At 39.4% G+C, this 20,347-nt stretch overlaps 1 long non-coding RNA gene and 2 pseudogenes across 1 annotated transcript; all 3 read left to right on the top strand.

The window, feature by feature from the left end:
• The first annotated feature begins 1,280 nt into the window (after positions 1 to 1,280).
• Positions 1,281 to 10,652, top strand: LOC132107611 (alpha-2-macroglobulin-like; annotated as a pseudogene).
• Positions 10,653 to 10,748: 96 nt separating this feature from the next.
• On the top strand, positions 10,749 to 16,303 carry LOC132107612 (alpha-2-macroglobulin-like protein 1; annotated as a pseudogene).
• A 184-nt stretch (positions 16,304 to 16,487) lies between these two features.
• On the top strand, positions 16,488 to 17,488 carry LOC132108045 (uncharacterized). Its single transcript, XR_009424401.1, has 3 exons — positions 16,488 to 16,633; positions 16,770 to 16,875; positions 16,955 to 17,488. It is a non-coding gene; the product is annotated as an uncharacterized LOC132108045 (long non-coding RNA).
• Positions 17,489 to 20,347: the final 2,859 nt, after the last annotated feature.

Consider the following 20,347-nt stretch of genomic DNA (forward strand, 5'->3'; position numbering starts at 1 on the left):
GTCAAACACCTATTGGTCTGTGCAGCGCCACTTTAAAGCCAACACATATGCCAATGTTTCAACGCGCGAAATGGTTCACCAAATTCATTCAAAACATAGATTAAGAAATGAAATGCTGCTGTGGGTTGCTTGGAGATAAACAATTCTGCTTTATCTTCTGTTTGGCCAAATAAAGCAAAGCAGACAACATTGTGTCTAAAATAACACAATATTAACTTCATAATGAACTGTTGTGATGAGTATCACATTTGCACTAGTGTGATATTGCGCTTAGCCTACAGCTCGTGTGATATTTCTTAACTATGTAATGTAAATATGAGACACAATCTCAAACTGGCATTTTGCCCCATATCTTGAATTTTTGGGATATTCTCTAGGCTCCATGACGCAGTAAGTTGTTGCCCTGTATCATATTAATCATCAATCGACTGTATGAAATGGCACATGATACACACAGGTCTGGGGCGGAGCAACTGTGTTAAATAGCCTTTATATAAACATCATATAATACATATTGATTGGATTAAAATATGTCCTGTTTGACAGTGTCACTATATATATAAAATAAATAAAAAGCTTAATCAACTATTTAAAATAGTATTTTTTTATAATTATTTGAATAATTAACTAAATATAGACAAAGCAGAACCCCTGTAAAATACATTCATCTGAAATACTTTGTCTATGATTTACATAGCATTTTTTGAATATTTACTTGAACAGATTTTAATTGAAGATACAGTATGTCATCAAAGCAACACTATGAATGCAAATTGAATGACCTAGCCTATATGTTATTAGCCTATAAGCTATAATTAAAAAATAATAATAATAAAATACCCCTCACCGAAAACTACTCGCAGAATGTGCTTTTAGTTTTGATTTTGCAGTGATAAAATACTTGATGGCTCGAACATTCATCTTATGAGATACACTAGCTTAAAGATAAGGTTAATACACAAGTTATATAAAATTATAGTTAGCTGAGTTTGCAGTTAATGTTCCAAACCATTTTCTAAAATTTTAGTGAGAATAGTATAGAAATGTGGTTTTCTACATTTAAAAAGCGAAAATTAAGGCATTAATAAATAATAGGATTGTTTTTTTATGTAAAATACAACAACAACATCAGTAATAATGAGAATAGTAATAATTACTTACAGTAGATAATGGAGTGATTCAGAATTTCCTTGTTTATTTGTTTATTTATTTATTTTATTATTATTATTTTATTTTATTTTTTTATTTTTTTTGATAAATGGTCAATTTCATGGATCTGAAACATCCCAGGTGCAGAAACTGAAAACACACCTCTCATTCCTGAAGAAACCGTTCGCACATTCTTCCCAGAAACTTGGATCTGGGAACTTGTTGAGATGGGGTGAGTGAATGATGAGTTAAATGTCTGAAGGTGCTACCCACCAACATAAAATATTTTTAGTACTCGATTAGTATAAGTCATGTTCATAAATTACTCTTCAGGGACTCTGAATCAGCTCAGGTTCCTGTCACGATTCCTGACACCATCACCTCTTGGGAGACGGAGGCCTTCTGTCTGTCCTCCGAAGGTCTGGGTCTGGCTCCTCCTGCTCAGCTGACAGTTTTCCAGCCCTTCTTCCTGGAGCTCTCTCTGCCTTACTCCATCATCCGTGGGGAGATCTTTAAGCTGAAGGCCACTGTCTTCAACTATCTGTCCAAGTGCATCAAGGTAAGACTTCAGACTCAGGGCCCTATTTTAACGATCTAAATGCAAAGTGTAAGGCGCACGGCGCAGGTGCACTCTGTGTCCAAATCCATTTTTTGCTATTTTAACGACGGAAAAATGGTTGGCGCTCCCAGGCGCATGGTCTAAACGGGTTGTCCCTATTCTCTTAATGAGTAATGGGTGTTTTTAGGCATAACGTGCAATAAACCAATCAGAGTTTGATCTTCCATTCCCTTTAAGACCCAGTTACGCTTTACACGGCAGAATTTGGCAAGCGCAAAGATAGAGCGCGTCTCCGAGATGAAACTGAGCTGCTCGTGTGCGAGCAAATAGCCTAATTGTGACATGCGATGATTATCCATTATGATATTTAGGCATATATATATATATATATTTAATTAGCCTACAAAAAAAATCTTATGCATTGCAATCCTTAAATTTTTAATATTTGGCATGTTTGCTGCTGCTCTCTTAATGGGTAATGGGTGTTTTTTTGGGGCATAACGTGCAATAAACCAATCAGAGACTCATCTTCCATTCCCTTTAAGGCAATGTTTAATAACCAGCGTGTATGCTCTTTAAATAACAAAGAAAAAACATTGTGCCAGACGTTAGACCAGGTTTGAGTTGGTCTATGGCGCAGATTAAATTTTCAGCTCCTTAAAATAGCATTGCGCCAGCAACCTCTTTTTTAGGCCAGCACGCCCATGGGCGCAAAAATGAGCACAAATGCATTTGCTAATTAAACGACGTGCCGATGGGTGGGAAAATGCGAACGCGCCGGACTGAAACTAGCAAACACACTTGCACTGCGCCTTGCGTCGCATTGTCACGGGTGTATTATAGGGCCCCCCTCAGTCTTATCCAATCATATCAAATATGGCAAAAAATCAGCTGGTCAATAGGGGGCGCCGCCCCTATTAATTTAGCCAAGGAAGAAGCCTACTTCACCATGTTAAAACTAAGTTAAATATATTGCAAAAAATAATAAAATTGCAATATTTATTCATACTATTGAATCCTATTGAAATTTGTACCATTGTGTACGAAATGTGCTAGATAAATAAACTTGCCTTGCCTAGCCTATTCAACAGGTTGTAATGTTAGCACCTATTAAAAATCAAAAATCAAAACTGTATTTCGAGCACCAATTCCGAGTATGGGTTACCATACTTGGCTAATGGCATGACTTTCACTTAATTTTTTTTTACAAATGGTGTCTATTAGGTCTGAGTGTCTGAGTTCTGATTGGCTTGTTTCAGACAGTCCGCTCTGCGCCTTAGACCCTAGCACTTTTGATTTTAGTGATCATTCAGTTATGCCTGACAACTTGGCAAATGTATTGTCAATACCATTAAATTTAAGATTTAAAAAAAAAGAAGTAAGTTATGGCCTATAAGTAATTAGTGTCACGGTTCATGAATTCACTCTCTCTCTTTCGTCTAGCGTGCTGTTGTGTGTGTGTGTGTGTGTGTGGGCATGGTCACTGATCAGCGATGATCAGCAGCGCCAGCTGGTTTCAATTGTTTGTTCCTATATAAGTTCAGTAACTGGTGTTTCATGTTGTCAGATCGTTGTTTCTCCCCGGTGTGCTCCCGTGCTGTTCCTGTGTTCTCTGTTCCTGCCTAGTCTTCCTGTCTTCGTCGTTCGTTCCTGGATCGTCACTCAACACTGGATTACAGCTTCGTCACTAGGATTACTCACTCACCGGGATTCAAGGGATCATCACTGGACCGAGCACCACCACCTGTTGTCCACCGAAGTCCCTGCGTCATCTGTCCATCAGCCTTGTGTCCGCCAGCCTGTGTCTCCTGTGATCTTGCTCATTTTCCTGACCTTTCAGCTGTTTGTCAATAAATACGCCTTGCGTTTACATCCTGTGTCTGTCATACGTTACATACGTTACAGAACGATCTGACCATTATGGATGTAGCAGGCGCTTCTACGTGGGACTAGTTCGCGGCTCGAAGTATCGCTAGAATGGACACTCAGGAGGAGAACATCTCCCTCACAGAGAGGGCGGTCCAAGCGCTTGTGATGCAGGAGTCCGAGCTCACCCAGCAGATACAACAGCTCCGAGTCTCCACTGCGCCACCCTCCACTCCACTGCGCCACTTCCAGAGCCGCAGCCGCGGCGCGAACCGAGACTACCGACACCCGAAGGTTATTCAGGTGAACCAGAGTTTTGCAGAGCTTTTCAGACCCGATGTTCTATGCACTTTGCATTACAGCCTCAGACGTTCATCCAAGAGCGATCCAAGGTGGCGTCTGTGCTGACGCTACTCTCCGGCCGGGCGGCTCTCTGGGGAACGGCGGTGTGGGAGAATCAAGACCCATGCTGCGCCTCGTTCCAGGCACTCTCCGAGGAGATGAAGAGGGTTTTCGATCGGGCGGCGGCGGGTAGGGAGGCTCGCCAATCTTCGCCAAGGTCACGGTTCGGTGTCGGAATATTCCATCCAGTTCCGCACCCTGGCAGCAGGGTGCCGATGGAACGAGGAGGCGCAGTGGGACAGATTCCTGCATGGGTTGGCTGACCGTATTCAGAGGGAGATTTACATGCTGGACCTTCCTACTAGTCTCAATGGACTCATCGAATTAGCACTTTGAGTAGATGCTCGGCTGAACAGAATGGGCCATCTCCAACAAGATCATCCAGTTCGCGGCATGGAGAATCGACGTTCTGAATTCCTGGATACGGTCAGCCCCTCTTACGATCCGGAACCCATGCAGGTGGGTAGAGCTCGGCTTTCCCGGGAGGAGAAGGAACGGCGAAGATCCCACGGACTGTGCCTGTACTGCGGGAGGGCGGGCCATTTCATCCACTCATGCCCGTTTAAAGGACCAAGCCCGGTAGTGACTATGAGGCTACTATCGGGCGGGATCTCCACCGGGAATACCTCATCCTCACCATCATCATCTACTCTCCTTCCGGTAAGACTAAGGTGGGCAACCAACACTCACGACACCCAGGCTTTATTGGATTCAGGGGCAGAAGGTAATTTTATGGATATTGAACTGGCTCACCATCTCCACATTTCTACCACCCCTCTCACATACAAGCTCGCTGTCAATGCTCTCAACGGACAACAACTCTCCAACATTACACATGCCTCTGAACCCATCACTCTCATCACGTCTGGCAACCACACTGAGACAATAACATTCCTCCTCATAAACTCACCTCTGGCACCCATAGTACTTGGTCATCCTTGGTTCACACAACACAATCCCAGAGTCGATTGGGGGCACAACACTATTTCTATGTGGAGTAATAAGTGTCATGAGTCATGTCTGGTTTCTGCGTGTTCGTCTGTACCTGTGTCTGTTTTCCAGAAGGAGGTGGTGAATTTATCTAACATGCCCGAAGAGTACCAGGACCTGAGAGAAGTGTTCAGTAAGTGTCGTGCTGCTTCTCTTCCTCCACATCGTCCCTATGACTGTGCTATAGACTTAGTACCAGGTGGGTCTCCGCCAAAGGGCAAGTTATATTCACTTTCTGTTACAGAGAGGGAGGCTATGGAGAAATACATTTCTGATTCTCTAGCATCCAAATTCATTAGACCTTCCTCATCTCCAGTGGGGCGGGGTTCTTTTTTGTGGGGAAGAAGGATGGGTCTCTGCGACCGTGTATTGATTACCGAGGGTTGAACAACATCACGGTAAAGAATACTTATCCTTTGCCGTTGATGTCTTCAGCTTTCGAACGATTGCAGGGAGCATCTATCTTTACAAAATTGGATTTACGTAACGCTTATCATTTGGTTCGCATAAGGAAGGGAGATGAATGGAAGGCCGCATTTAATACCCCCAGAGGGCACTTTGAATACTTGGTTATGCCCTTCGGGCTCTCCAACTCGCCCGCGGTCTTCCAAGCACTCGTCAATGACGTGTTGAGAGATATGGTTGATCAATTCATATATGTTTACCTGGATGACATATTGATCTATTTCTCTTCTCTCCAGGAACACGTTCAGCACGTCAGACGAGTGCTTCAGAGGTTGCTAGAGAATGGGCTTTTTGTCAAGGCGGAGAAATGCGTATTACATGCACAGTCCGTTCCCTTTTTAGGGTACATCGTCTCGTCTGAGGGAGTGCGTATGGATCCTGACAAGATTAAGGCTGTGATAGATTGGCCAAGTCCAGATTCCCGTAAGGCCCTACAGAGGTTTCTGGGATTCGCCGATTTTTATAGACGTTTTATTCATAACTTCAGCCAACTAGTCGCTCCTCTGACCGCCTTGACCTCCCCCAGAACGACGTTCAGGTGGTCCGATACAGCGGAAGCTGTATTTGCCAAACTCAAGAGCCGCTTCGTTTCGGCTCCCATCCTCGTTGCCCCTGATCCATCACGGCAGTTCGTGGTGGAGGTCGACGCGTCAGAGGTGGGGGTAGGAGCAGTTCTTTCTCAACGTTCTGCCACAGATGATAAGGTTCACCCTTGCGCGTTTTTTTCTCATCGTTTATCACCTGCAGAACGTAATTATGACATTAGTAACCGGGAGTTGTTGGCAGTCAAGTTGGCACTGGAAGAATGGCGACACTGGTCAGAAGGTTCTGGGGTACCTTTTATCGTTTGGACCGATCACAAGAACCTAGAATACATTAGAACTGCTAAAAGACTCAACTCTAGGCAGGCTCGGTGGGCACTTTTTTTCGGCCGTTTTGACTTTTCTCTTTCGTACCGCCCGGGTTCCAAAAACATCAAACCCGATTCCTTATCTCGTATTTTTGACCATTCCGAACGCCCGTCTACTCCCGAGTGTATTTTACCCGAGACATTAGTGGTCTCCACTCTCAGATGGGAGGTCGAATCGAGGGTCATGAAGGCCTTAGAAGGGGTAACGCCTCCGCCCGATTGCCCACCGAACCGATTATTTGTGCCTGAGGAGTATCGGTCTGAAGTCATTCAGTGGGGTCATTGCTCCAGTATAGCTTGTCATCCAAAAGTTAATCGTACCAGTTTTTTGGTTAAGCAACGATTCTGGTGGCCGTTAAGGGCTCGTGATATCCGTAGTTTTGTTTTGGCTTGCTCCGTTTGTGCCACTGGTAAGACGTCCAACCGACCCCCTGATGGGTTACTACAACTGCTGTCAGTCCCTACGAGACCCTGGTCCCACATCGCGCTAGATTTTGTCACTGCCCTCCCGCCCTCCCAGGGCAAGACTGTCGTTTTGACGGTCGTGGACCGGTTCTCGAAGGCGGCTCATTTTATCGCCTTGCCCAAATTACCTTCAGCCAAGGAGACAGCGGTTACTGTCATAGATCACGTCTTTCGTTTACATGGCCTCCCGATGGACGTGGTCTCCGACAGGGGTCCCCAATTTGTGTCCAAATTTTGGCAAGAGTTTTGTAGATTATTGGGGGCAATGGTTAGTCTCTCTTCGGGGTTTCATCCCCAAAGCAATGGTCAGTCAGAGAGAGCCAACCAAGATCTGGAGAGAGTGTTTCAATGTTTGGTTTCCAAGAATCCTTCCTGGTGGAGCCAACAACTTTCTATGGTGGAGTACGCCCATAACTCGTTACCAGTGTCAGCTACGGGCCTTACTCCGTTTGAGTGTAGTTTAGGTTACCAGCCACCAGTTTTTGCCAGTACGGAATCCGAAGTCGCGGTCCCCTCCGCTCACGCCTTCGTCCAGAGGTGTCACCACACTTGGACTAGAGCCCGTGAGACTCTCCTTCAAGTGGGGACGCGCACCAAGGCCAAGGCCGATCGCCACCGGTCAAAGCCTCCCGTATACGTCGTCGGTCAAAAAGTGTGGCTTTCTACTAAGAATATTCCTCTCCGCTCCATCTCTAATAAGCTTGCCCCTAAATTTATTGGCCCGTTTCCTGTCACCAAGATCATTAGTCCGGTGACAGTCCGCCTCAAACTTCCTCCTACGTACAGGAGAATTCACCCCGCCTTCCATGTATCCAAAATCAAACCCGTGTTTTGGGCACCTATTAATCCGCCTGTCCAGGTTCCTCCCCCGCCGCGTCTCGTAGATGGGGAACCTACTTATTTGGTTAGTGCTATTCTGGACTCGAGAAGGAGGGGACGCGGATTTCAGTACCTGGTGGACTGGGAGGGTTACGGTCCGGAGGAGAGAAGTTGGGTTCCCGCTAGAGACATTCTGGATCACTTTCTGATCGATGATTACAATCGGCAGGTAAGTCCGCCTGGGAACGCCAGGAGGCGTTCTTAGGGGAGGGGGTACTGTCACGGTTCATGAATTCACTCTCTCTCTTTCGTCTAGCGTGCTGTTGTGTGTGTGTGTGTGTGTGTGTGGGCGTGGTCACTGATCAGCGATGATCAGCAGCGCCAGCTGGTTTCAATTGTTTGTTTCTATATAAGTTCAGTAACTGGTGTTTCATGTTGTCAGATCGTTGTTTCTCCCCGGTGTGCTCCCGTGCTGTTCCTGTGTTCTCTGTTCCTGCCTAGTCTTCCTGTCTTCGTCGTTCCTTCCTGGATCGTCACTCAACACTGGATTACAGCTTCGTCACTAGGATTACTCACTCACCAGGATTCAAGGGATCATCACTGGACCGAGCACCACCACCTGTTGTCCACCGTTACAATTAGGAGATTACAGTTTTTGCTTATTATTATATTAGGCTTTTTTAAGTGAATTTATTGAACTATTTTCACAGACTTTAAACTAAGATCTTGAAGATTTACTATCCTATGTCCCTCTCGTGTGGACAACATTAGTATTATGGTCTAAATCTTTGTATCACATTAATATAAATGGCTTTTTTTTCTTTTTCTTTTTTTGAATGATTATAAATGTTTAATGATTACTTTACTGATATTAAGATTCACTGATTTGGTATCTTATTTTATGCTTTAACATTTGAATTTTCAACTTCCACTTTTAAGCAGTAATGATTCATTATGGACCCTTTTCACATGACTGTAACGACGCATTTCAATTCTTGGAAGTTTATATATATATATATATATATATATATATTTATATATATATATATATATATATATATATATATATATATATACATATATACACACATTTATAACACTATACTTTGTATTATATCACCTTTGCATCAAATTACAAATAAACTAGTTAAGGCTCATGGGAGGGTGTTTCTAATGTAGCATCTAATGGAGAGACGGTAAATTTGACATCGTTCTCTCTTCTGCGTTATCAGTCTCTCTCTAAATTGTTTTTTATTTTTTGAAAATAGTGAAAACACTATTGTGGTCTGTGGAGTTTTTCTTTTGCTATTTGAGCAAATGTGAATGCAAAAATTTATTTGTAGTATTCCTATTTGCTGCTCTTCAAATTAACCCAACTATGATGACTTCTGCTGCTGAGAATTCTGGAAATATGAAAAGGGTCGATTATGTCACTTGTTAAATGGTTATATAACTATTTCATTCCTTAATTGCATTACCATTGTGATTCAGTTTTTTGCGCCTTCCGAAATATTTTTTAGCACCAGATGTCACTGCCACTAATCATGTGTGTTTGATTGACAGGTTAAATAGACTCCAGCTCCTTCCTCAGACTACACTCTCAAAACCTCCTCTGATGAACAGTATTCATCCTGTCTGTGTGCTAATGGAAGAAAAACCTTTAGATAGATTCTCACTCCTTCTGTTCTTGGTGAGTTTTCCAGTCTGAATCATTGTTTCTCAGTGTTTGTGTCTGTTGTATTTTTATGTACATGTCTTTTGCTGTAGGAGTCTTGAATATTACAGTCAGTGCAGAGGCTGAGTCGTCCCAGACGGTGTGTGACATTGAGATGAGCGTGCCAGAGAGAGGACGCATTGACACAGTCACACAAAGCTTCCGTGTAAATGTGGGTAAAAACATATTATGCAAAAACAATGCTTTAATGCAAGTTACACTGAACAAAATTATAAATGCAATACTTTTGTTTTTGCTGAACTCAACGGGCCCTATAATACACCCGGCACAATGCGACACAAGGTGCAGTGCAAGTGTGTTTGCTAGTTTCAGTCCGGCGCCGTTCGCATTTTCCCATCCAGCGCTACGTCATTTAATTAGCAAATGCATTTGCACTAGGGCTGTGAATCTTTGGCAAGGCAGTGATTCGATTCGATTACAATTCATAGGTTTTCGATTCGATTCAATAACGATTTTTGCAAATTTAGAACGATTCAATTCGATTCGATTCACAATTAAATTCGATTCGATTCGATTATAACAATTCGATTCTGCATTCTTTAAGTGCATTCACGGGATTATTTAAATGCTTCTACTAAATTATTTAAATGCTTAGTCAGGGGGCAAATTACAGTAGCATTTATGGTTTCAGAACCATAGGTCAGAAAAAAGAAAAAAAAAAACTTTTGTCCATTGTTAAATGCTAGTTTAATGATGCGACATGGCATACGTAAAGCGTACGTACGAGCTTAAAGAGTATTATGTATAAGCTAACATTTTGTCACACCAGGGGCTTAGCCATAATTTCAGAAGTGACAGAAATGTCAAATACAATCATTTTATGTATGTAGCCTATATAATAATAATAATAATTATAATAATTATTATTATTTATTTTTTTTACAAGGAATTATCTTCTTTTTTAATTACTTTTAATTAGCTGTAATAAATCAAATACACTGCTGGACAATAATCAATCATTTGTAATATATATATTTCTTTCCTTATGGCAATTTTATGATTGTTTTATATACTAGGCTACATTTAATTAGCAATTATTTAAATTTTCTGTACAGAATAAGGTAGAAAATATACTTTATAGTTTCTGTACTGTAATAAATGTCACGTCTATGAGAGCGAGATCGCTTCTCTTTCAGTGTGAAAACGTCTTCATCTCTATTTAACTTTTCCTCTCCATCAGCGAATGATTCTGAGAGAAAACGCGCCAGATGTCTGTTTGCTAATGAAACAAACGCTACTTTCATGCATATTATCAGATAAATCTCGCGCTCTTATTTCAAGGTCGTTGTTAAAAGCGGTGAGATGACATTCAGAATCATTTAATTCTGCTTAAAATGTTTTTCAGTACATTTGAGGAAAACAATCTTAACTGAAATATCGAACAGGGTATGAAAAGCGAGAACTTAGATGGATCATATACTACATTTAAAAAGGGAGAAGGAAATACATGGTATGAACTGTTTTAACCTCATAAATTAACCATTGCACAAAACCCAATTGTCCAGCAATGAATATTATTTCAAATGGAAATATTGTAATAAAATCTTAAAAACCACATTACAAATCTCCCGATGAGTCTGAATAAATGTATTAAATTTAATTTAACTAACAAGCTGACCGCATTTGTGCTGAGGACTTTTGGGAAAGCACAGCGGTACATCTTTATTGACCCACAAAAAATTCAGAATATAAAGCAATGGCTGATACGCCACCAAAGACCAGACGGTTTATATGAGCGCAAGGGAAAACTCTTCAATAACAGAATGAAGGTAAAAAATATTGCAAAGTATATAAGAAGTGTATATTTATGTTCATTATAAATCAATGAACATTTGTTTTCTGGGGAAAAAAATCAATCAATTTACCACTGAAAATATCTAAACATTCTTAAAACAAGATATTTATTTAAGATACAAATTGTTAATGTAATTTGTTTTCAAAGGATATGTTTTTAATGAAGAGCATTCTTATCCCATAGTATAAAATAAAATATATTGTCTAAAGCAATTTTGCTTCTCAAGTTCAGTTGTCTTGTTATAAAAAGCCAAAATTGTTATTTAAAAATGAATATTTTGATTAAAGATGCCTTTATTTGCTATCTGTGTATTTTAGGGGGGTGTAAGTGACGATGTGACCATAACTGCCTATATAACTGCATCACTTCTTGAGCTGAACACATCAGTTACGGTCAGTACAGTCTATATGTTTTCAAGCATAAACTGTACTATTTTATAAAGCTCTTATTTTCAACTGTTTCTGTTGTAGGGTTCTGCTGTGAGCAAAGGTCTGTCATACTTAAAGCGTTTTGTTGGTGATAACCGAAACACTTACACCACTGCTCTGATCGCCTACACTTTCAGTCTGGCTAGAGACAAAGTGACTCGAGACTATCTTTTAAAAAAGCTAATGGACATTGGGATTTCAGAAGGTAAGAGATCTGTAACAAGTTGTGCTTGTCACACTTTGAAGTGTAAATCTCATTTATCATGGATCCCAAATCTTTTTAAAGGGTCTCGTCTCCACTGGTCTCAGTCTGCTTCTGCTGATGACTCTGATTCTCTGGCAGTGGAGATCAGCTCATATGTGCTGCTAGCTGTTCTCTCTGCTGATTCACTCACTACAGCTGATCTGGGCTTTGCTAACAGGATTGTCAGCTGGCTTGTGAAGCAGCAGAATGCCTATGGAGGATTCTCCTCCACACAGGTGACTCAAACTACTCAAATCAAACACATGACTGACAGCAAGTTTGGTACTCGCTGTCCTTCAGATGACCTTGTACTGTTACATAGGGCTGGGCGATATGGGAATCAACTTGAAAATGTATACAATATGATTCTCAAAAGTCAAGGTAATTCAAATAAAATATGACTGAAGTGACTATTAGTAATGACAATGAACAGCAGCTTTCAGTCTGTCACCGTGTTGAAATCTAATATATGAAAACATGAAATATCAGACATACAGTAGTAGGCCTAGTTCTTTAAATGCTTTCTATTGAATTGAGCTGGTTTTCCATTGTTTTTTCTATGTACACATGTATGCGTTTGACTGTTTCACATCACATCACATCTACGGCATTCTAATAATGCAGTGCTCAAGTTAAGAAAAGTTCAACTCCATCTTCTTGCATTTTTTTTCATATTCTACTGCCCGCCTCACATCTTTGTCAACACAGAAGTGCATTCTGTGTGAATGGCGCCTAGCGATATGAGCATGTCACACGTGAGCGGTTAATCACATGCGCTAACATGCTGTGGGATAATTTTTTTATTTTTACAGTTTTTATTGGCATATTGTCAAAGTGTCTGATTTGAACTTTGATAAAAAATAATCGTGGCAAAACATTCATTTTAAATTAATTGATCAAATTACATTACAATGTTAACTAGAGCTGGTCATCACCAAGTGCCTTATGAGACGAGACAAGTCAAGATTCAGTGTCTGTCTGCAGCAAACATGAGAAGTCTGAATCGGTATCAGTATCTCATTATCTTCCCATTGTCTCGTAGAAGAGCATAGACAACACTAAGAAATGCATGTTTAGCTAATTTACACAAGCTACTGCTTTATATCAGTAAACGAAATTAATGCTACATCAGTGATGTTTTCTGTGAACAAGAACTGCATTTTTTTGTTGTTTAAAGGGGTCATATGACGTTTGCTAAAAAGAATATTATTTGGTGTATTTGGTGTAATGTAATGTGTTTATGTGGTTTAAGGTTCAAAAATACATTATTTTCCATATAATGTACATTATTGTTGCTCCTCTATGACCTGCCTTTCTGGGACGCATAGATATTTACAAAGTTCATCGTTCTGAAAAACCGAGGTGTACACTGATTCGCCAGCTATCCAGTGCTTGTGACTGGCTAAATACCTCAAGCTTGTGACGGAAATTTTACGCCCCTTACCACACTGTGGTGCTGTCTCCCAGCAAGATGAGACAAAACCAATAAAACACATGACAAACCAGGTATTTGTTGCATCCAGTGGGGACACATTTTTTTATGCGTTGCGTTGCTTATCGCACTGCGTAAACATAAATCCATGTCTGCATTTGTGACCGGAGAAACAACAAACAAGCCTACTCTACACTGCTCAAAACTCACATTTGAATAGTCAGTGACAAATTGTTTAAATATAAAAAAATTTACTTACAAGCTGTAAGTCAGAAGCTCCAGACTGTCCTTTCAAAGTTGGAACTGCCTCACTTTGTAAAAACAACTTTGTTCCACACACTCATTATAGGCTACTGGTTCAGGAAACAGTCCTCATTCTCCATAAAATGCGCTGCACACATCGGAATATTTGGGTTAAACTGTTCTGGAACAGTGTTGTAAATACAACTTAACCACTGATTTCTAGTTGTGTCCTCTTTTGGAAGACCAAACAATCGCTTTCACAATGAAACACACAGCATCTCTACAACATGGCCGCTGCGGCAACAGCGAAATAAGTTATGCCTTCTTTCTTTTGCATGAACATTTGGGCGTCATTTTGCAAATCTTCTCACACCGTGACATAGACATGTGGGGATGTGATAGAACGAGCCAGTTTAGGTAGGCATTGTTGACTCTTAACTTTTATAAAGAATATCTGTTTGAATTTGCATCATTTTTTCTGAGTGAAGTAAACCACAGATCTGTTGCTAAGGTGACCGTTTACACACTGTTGCCCAGCCTTAATGGCATTCAATGGAAATCTAAACAAAGGTTTGATGAGCAACTTACAAATAAGAACAACATGCAGAAACATGAGAAAGATTAAAACAAAAGGAATCGCCGGTGCAGCACAGATGTCTACTAATTAAATTATTTATTAAAGGTGCATAACAAAAAATAAATGACTAACGTTTCGATGTGGTTACATCTTCATCAGAGTCCTTGGAGAGAATGAGCAATGAAGCCATTAATAAGGATCATCAACAGGTGTGATTAAGGGGGCGTTGGTCAAACAAAACGTCAACTTAAACTGAGGATAGCTGAACACAAAACAGCAATTCGTACTCAGAACTTAACATATGCCATGGCGAGGCACTATAAGCAGGCCAATCATGGTTCCCCTGCTTCTTTGAAGTTTTGGGGAATTGAGAAAATCTTACCTTCACCCAGAGGTGGTGACATTATTAATAAACTTCTATGCAGGGAAGCGTTTTGGATACATACACTTAACACTCGAGAACCTCTAGGTCTAAATGATGAATTGAGTTTAACATGCTTCCTTTAAACACCTAAGCATATTAAAATACAGTGTTTAAGATTAATATATTTTTACTCCCATTGTATTGTGATCTTTGTAATAATGTGGGCACTTGCCCTTTAATGATTGTTTTATGAGTGTGACACCTTGGTTCAGAGGGATGTATTTGTTTTGGGTGGCCAACGCCCCCTTAATCACACCTGTTGATGATCCTTATTAATGGCTTCATTGCTCATTCTCTCCAAGGACTCTGATGAAGATGTAACCACATCGAAACGTTAGTCATTTATTTTTTGTTATGCACCTTTAATAAATAATTTAATTAGTAGACATCTGTGCTGCACCGGCGATTCCTTTTGTTTGAATTGTTTTGTCCTGCCCTGGTTGCACCAGTTTGTCTGTGGATTACAGAAGCGCAGAGAACTTTCTTTTCTATGAGAAAGATTAAATTGCAATATTGGGAGAAACAGGGCCTTATTTTAATGATCTAAATGCAAAGGGTAAAGCGGAAAAACGGGCGCCAGGGCGCATTTTTGGAATGGGTTGTCCCTATTCTCTTAATAAGTAATGGTTGTAACGTTCAATAAACCAACCAGAGTGGGATTTGTTCAATTTCATTTATCATCCTTAGTAGTAACAGGCTGAATTGCCTAATTCTACTACACGCAATGACTATCTATCATTACATTTTTATATATATGTAGCCTACACAATAATATTCTTTTACACTGTAATCCTTTTGTTTTTAATATTTAGCCTGTTTGTGTGATGCGCATCCCTGTGTGTAAAAAGCAAAGTCAATGCGCACTGGGGACCCGCCCAGAGGCACATTTTCTACCAACGCGCTCTTTAAATAACAAAAAAATATTGTGCCATTGACTTTAGACTTTAGGCCAGGTTTGAGTTGGTCTATGGCGCAGTCTATTTTCAGCTCCTTAAAATAGCAATGTGCCAGCAATGTGCCTGAACACACCTCTTTTTAGACCAGCATGCCCATGGGCGCACAAATGGGCGCAAATGCATTTTCTAATTAAATGACGTGGCGCTGGACAGGAAAATGCGAACGCTGCGCCTTGTGTCGCATTGTGCCGAGTGTATGATAGGGCCTATAGTGTAACAACTAAAACCTTTATCATTTTATGTTAGTCTGCAATTAATGATGAACTGCCTCTAACTAAAAATGTAATGTTTACTATTGTCCTTTTGTAATTATTAACAGACTATTTTCCTTTTAAATACTGCAAAGCTGCTTCGACACAATCTGTATTGTTAAAGCACTATATAAATAAAGGTGACTTGACTTGATTGCTGAATAATGGGTAAAAGACACATTACTGAACACATTTATTTCTCAGGACACAGTGGTGGCTCTTCAGGCTCTGTCTTTGTACGCTACCAAAGTGTTCAGCTCTGACGGCTCCAGCACAGTGACTGTACAGTCAGCAACAGACACTCACCACTTTGATGTCAATCAGGAAAATAAGTTACTGTACCAGGAGAAGCAGCTGCAGGACGTCCCAGCCAAATACAGCATTGAAGTGAAGGGCTCAGCCTGCGTGTCTGTGCAGGTCTGTGAAGAGCAGCAAAACAAATTAAAACCATATTATGACGACAGCTTAAAGAGATGTTCTAATGTTCTGTGACTCTCTTCTAGATGTCTCTTTTCTACAATATCCCCACTCCCAAGGATTCTAAGGACAAATTCTGTATGTCGTATTAGATATTATGTAAGAGCAGATTCTGATTTACACCTTCTGTGTTAAGATTTAATTATTTGCTTGATTATTGCAAATATTCTAAATTGTAATACTTTTTGTTATCTGTTCAGTTATACTGGGACACAAGACAGTTCTAACATGGTCATTGTAGATATGAAACTCTTGTCTGGTTTCAAACTAGAGCCCTCTTCCCTGGATGCGGTAAGGCAGTTTAAGTTACCATCCAGGACAGTAAAAGCTATGCATTTCCCCAAATGTTTACTAATATTTTAAGTTTGTGCTGTTTTTCCACATTAAAGAAAGCAGTACATCGTGTTGAATCCAAAGACGACCACGTGATCATGTATCTTCAAGAGGTGGGAATGATAATATGTATGGTTTATAATGACAACCAGTGTGATTAAAAACAACTATCAAATCTGTTTTAAAACCTAATAGCACTGATTAATTAAATATAAGTTATTAAAAATATTTGTTTCATATATTTAACAGATCCAAAAGAACATGTTCCTTCGCCAAACACTACGTATTAAACAAATCTTCTCAGTTAAAAACCTCAAGCCAGCAGTTGTAAAAGTCTATGATTATTACCAGACCAGTAAGTCTAAATTACTGAGCACTTATTTACACACAATTAAGTCTTGGCACCTTTGAAGCTTTTTAAATCTTGTTTGCAGGTGAGCGATCTGAAGCAGAATACTTTAATCACAGTGCCTGAGGAAGGATGCCACAGAAGAGACAACGGATGTCTTCACACCAATGCAGTGTATAACTTTAGGTTATTAAATTGAATTGGCATGTATAGTTATGCAGCTGAAAGCTTTCATTTTCGTATTGTCTTGTAGGTTCCCAGTTATTTCATGCATGTTTAGGGCTTTTCATTTGTGTTTTATCATTATAAAGCACATAAATATTGAGATGTATGTAAGCCTTAGCTCATAGAGGCATTATTATTTTAGAGAAATATTATGCTTGTTAGTCATTAACTTTTAATAACACATTATCTTTATAGCAAATATAATTGTTTTGATTGCTGTTGACCTATTCTCTGTTAGTGTCATTATGAATAGATTACTCTATATTTGTGAAAAGAGCAAACAAAGATTGAAAAAAGTTCAGTAAATTTGCCAAGTACCCTTTAGTGTTCTTTTAGATGATATCAAATAACAATATCTCCACAACATCACTCAATCAAATAAATATGAAATGAACATCTTTGTCCTGACAATATTTAATATTCTCATACTATATAAAAATATATAATAATATTAGTAAGGCCATTCAGCAGTACATTTATAAAAGTTTTGAGATTAATACAAAAAAGTTAATGTCCACATCAGTGTTATAGATTTTGTAATTATTTTAATAGTTCCTTGAGGTTTACTTATAATGTTAATAAAGTTTTTTTTCACCAAAAGAAATATATATATACCTTCTGATATCTGTACAAGCCGCGAACGAGATGTTTAAACTTTGTCCTACTGATGACAAACTCAAACATGTGGACTACCAGAAAGCAAACACACATCTCTATACTGTATCTATTGTAGACAAGATAGTGCCAGTAATTGTAATTAGTATTTGCTTTTGACGTGACGCTAAATAAGAGTGTTGCATGACTCTCATGTAATCAAGTGTCAACCATTAAACGACTGGATGCAAGTGGGCATTGCCTATGGTGAGAAGATGACTATTCATCAATGTCCTACTCTGAAGGCAGTGTTTATGCAAATGTTTGTTCTCCCATGATGTCTTCATGCCCTCAGATCCGAATGAGCCATTTTTGGAGCTTGATAAAAAAATGCTTTGTTTACAGTGAGGAGGACATTTTAAGCTATGAAACTTGCAGGATATTTTAATGGTACAAAGGCCTGCCAAAATATCAAGGTAAATTTGATGTCACATGTCATCATGACTCCTTTCAAATATCATATAATTTGTCTCTTTCATGACAAAGCAAGTCTAGTTCAGGATCATTCAAAAAATGTATCTACATTTGCATAAGGTGCAGGGTGAGCTGGTGCGATGGAAGCTTCTGAAGGCTGCACCTTTTTGCAGGTGATCAGTGAGAAGTACAGTGCATTTTGTGAATCAGAGACTGCTGTTTGAAGTCCTTGACACTTAGCATCATTCATAGCATACAAAAGGCAATTTCATTTCAACGGAGGGATAAAAATGTAGATTTTTTTAAAATTGTATTCATCTTTGGAACACAAATTAAGATATGTTGGATGAATTCCGAGAACTTTCTGACCCTGCATAGACAGCAAGGCCCAAAAACATAGTAAGGACCTTGTTTAAATTGCATGTGACATCAGTGGTTCAACTATAATTTTAGAAAGCTACAAGAATACTTTTTGTGCACAAAGACAAAAATAACTTAACTCTAAGAAAAGAATAAATCTTTGAATAAAGACGTTATTCTTAAGTGTTCTCGTAGCTTCATAAAAAATTACATGTAAACCACTGATGTCACATGGACTATTTTAATGATGTCCTTATTAGGTTTTTCTGCCTGGACCTTGGCCTAAGTAGATCCCTTTTTGTCTATGCAGGGTCAGAAAGCACTCAGATTTCATCAAAAGTATCTTAATTTGCATTCCACAGATGAAGGAAGGTCTTGCTGGTATGAAACAGCAAAAGAGTTTTCATTTTTGGGTTAACTATCCCTTGAGGTCTAATTATTTGAATGATTATTGCGTCTTTCATAGGCAGCAGTGTGTTTTTTATAAGCTGCCAAATGTTTGTTGATAGCACTTATGTGTGTTTAAATGTAATAAAACATTGAAAAGAGTAAACGGTTGTGAAGTGTCTGTCTCACGCTTAGCCCCAGTTAAATTGCAAAAGCAATTTTGAAATTAATGGTTTAATTTAGTATCGCACAGAAAATTCTAATCACACAGGGGCAATTGTATGCTTTAAAGGGTTAATTATCAACACATTTTGTCTTTTAGAAGCTGCATTCAAATCCATTTAGCTCAAAAATCTGAGGGGCACCTGCCTCTTTTGCCTCTTTATGTCTACAGGTGATGACAAACAAATCGTTGTTGTAAGTTGAACTTGATCTGTCCTACAACAAGCTCCAAGACTGTCATGAGGTAAATTAGTCATTTCATTCGAGGATCTGCTGAGACAAGAGGTTGCATTAATTAAATGTTCAATGTAGTTTTAGATTATTCGATTGTTATTTTGTAAGAATTACAGAACCTCAGACACTCTGATCTTCGGAAACACACAAAAGACACACAATGCATTAACATACAGACATCTGGCTGGTACAATGATCTCAAAGAAATAGACTAAAAGCTGATGAAGATCCTTAGAGTTAAGAGATATTTTGCTAACTGTAGAGGGTGTGCCGTTTCCCAGTGTATTTCATGCAAAATGCCTTGTCTCACAAGATGATGATCAATGCATATTCCAATTGTTCCTGTCTCCATCTCGTTGGATGTTTGTCTTGGTCTGAGATACTTAAGGAAATGTGGCAAGAGGATCAGGGCCTTCTGTAGCTGGAATGTTCACACTTCATATGACGTATTTTACTAAAAGTCAGGTATACATCTTACTCTTAGATTTACCTTTGGGAATTTATGTCTTGTATTGTTTTGAATTGGCTATGTAATTCGCATAATACATATTTACCTGACTGTTAATACATTGTTACATTTCATTTTATTCTGACTTACTCTGAAATTATTTTCTCAAGTAGATTAAGTGAACGTGTATGTTTCCGCAAATCTGCCTCCAGGGTTAATTGCATACTAGATCTCAGGTTAGATGAAGCATGGAGCACATCAGGTGAGACTTTAGATTTCTGACTAACCACTTGACATTACATTGTAAGTTGTACTCGGTTGCATTAACTACGAGGTGGGGGGGCAGTCATGGTACTGGTCATAACCGCTGGTTATTTTCCCAGCTTTAGTTAAGTTGTACATAGTTATATAACTGTCGGGGGCTAGAAAAAGAGTTCTAGCATAACCGCTGATTATTGTTTTGGGCTTTAACTAAGTTGTACATGGGTAACTGTGGGGGACTAAACAGAAATACATATAACGATGAAGAATGGT

The sequence above is a fragment of the Carassius carassius genome, chromosome 28, assembly GCF_963082965.1.
Source record: "Carassius carassius chromosome 28, fCarCar2.1, whole genome shotgun sequence".
Taxonomy (NCBI): domain Eukaryota; kingdom Metazoa; phylum Chordata; class Actinopteri; order Cypriniformes; family Cyprinidae; genus Carassius; species Carassius carassius.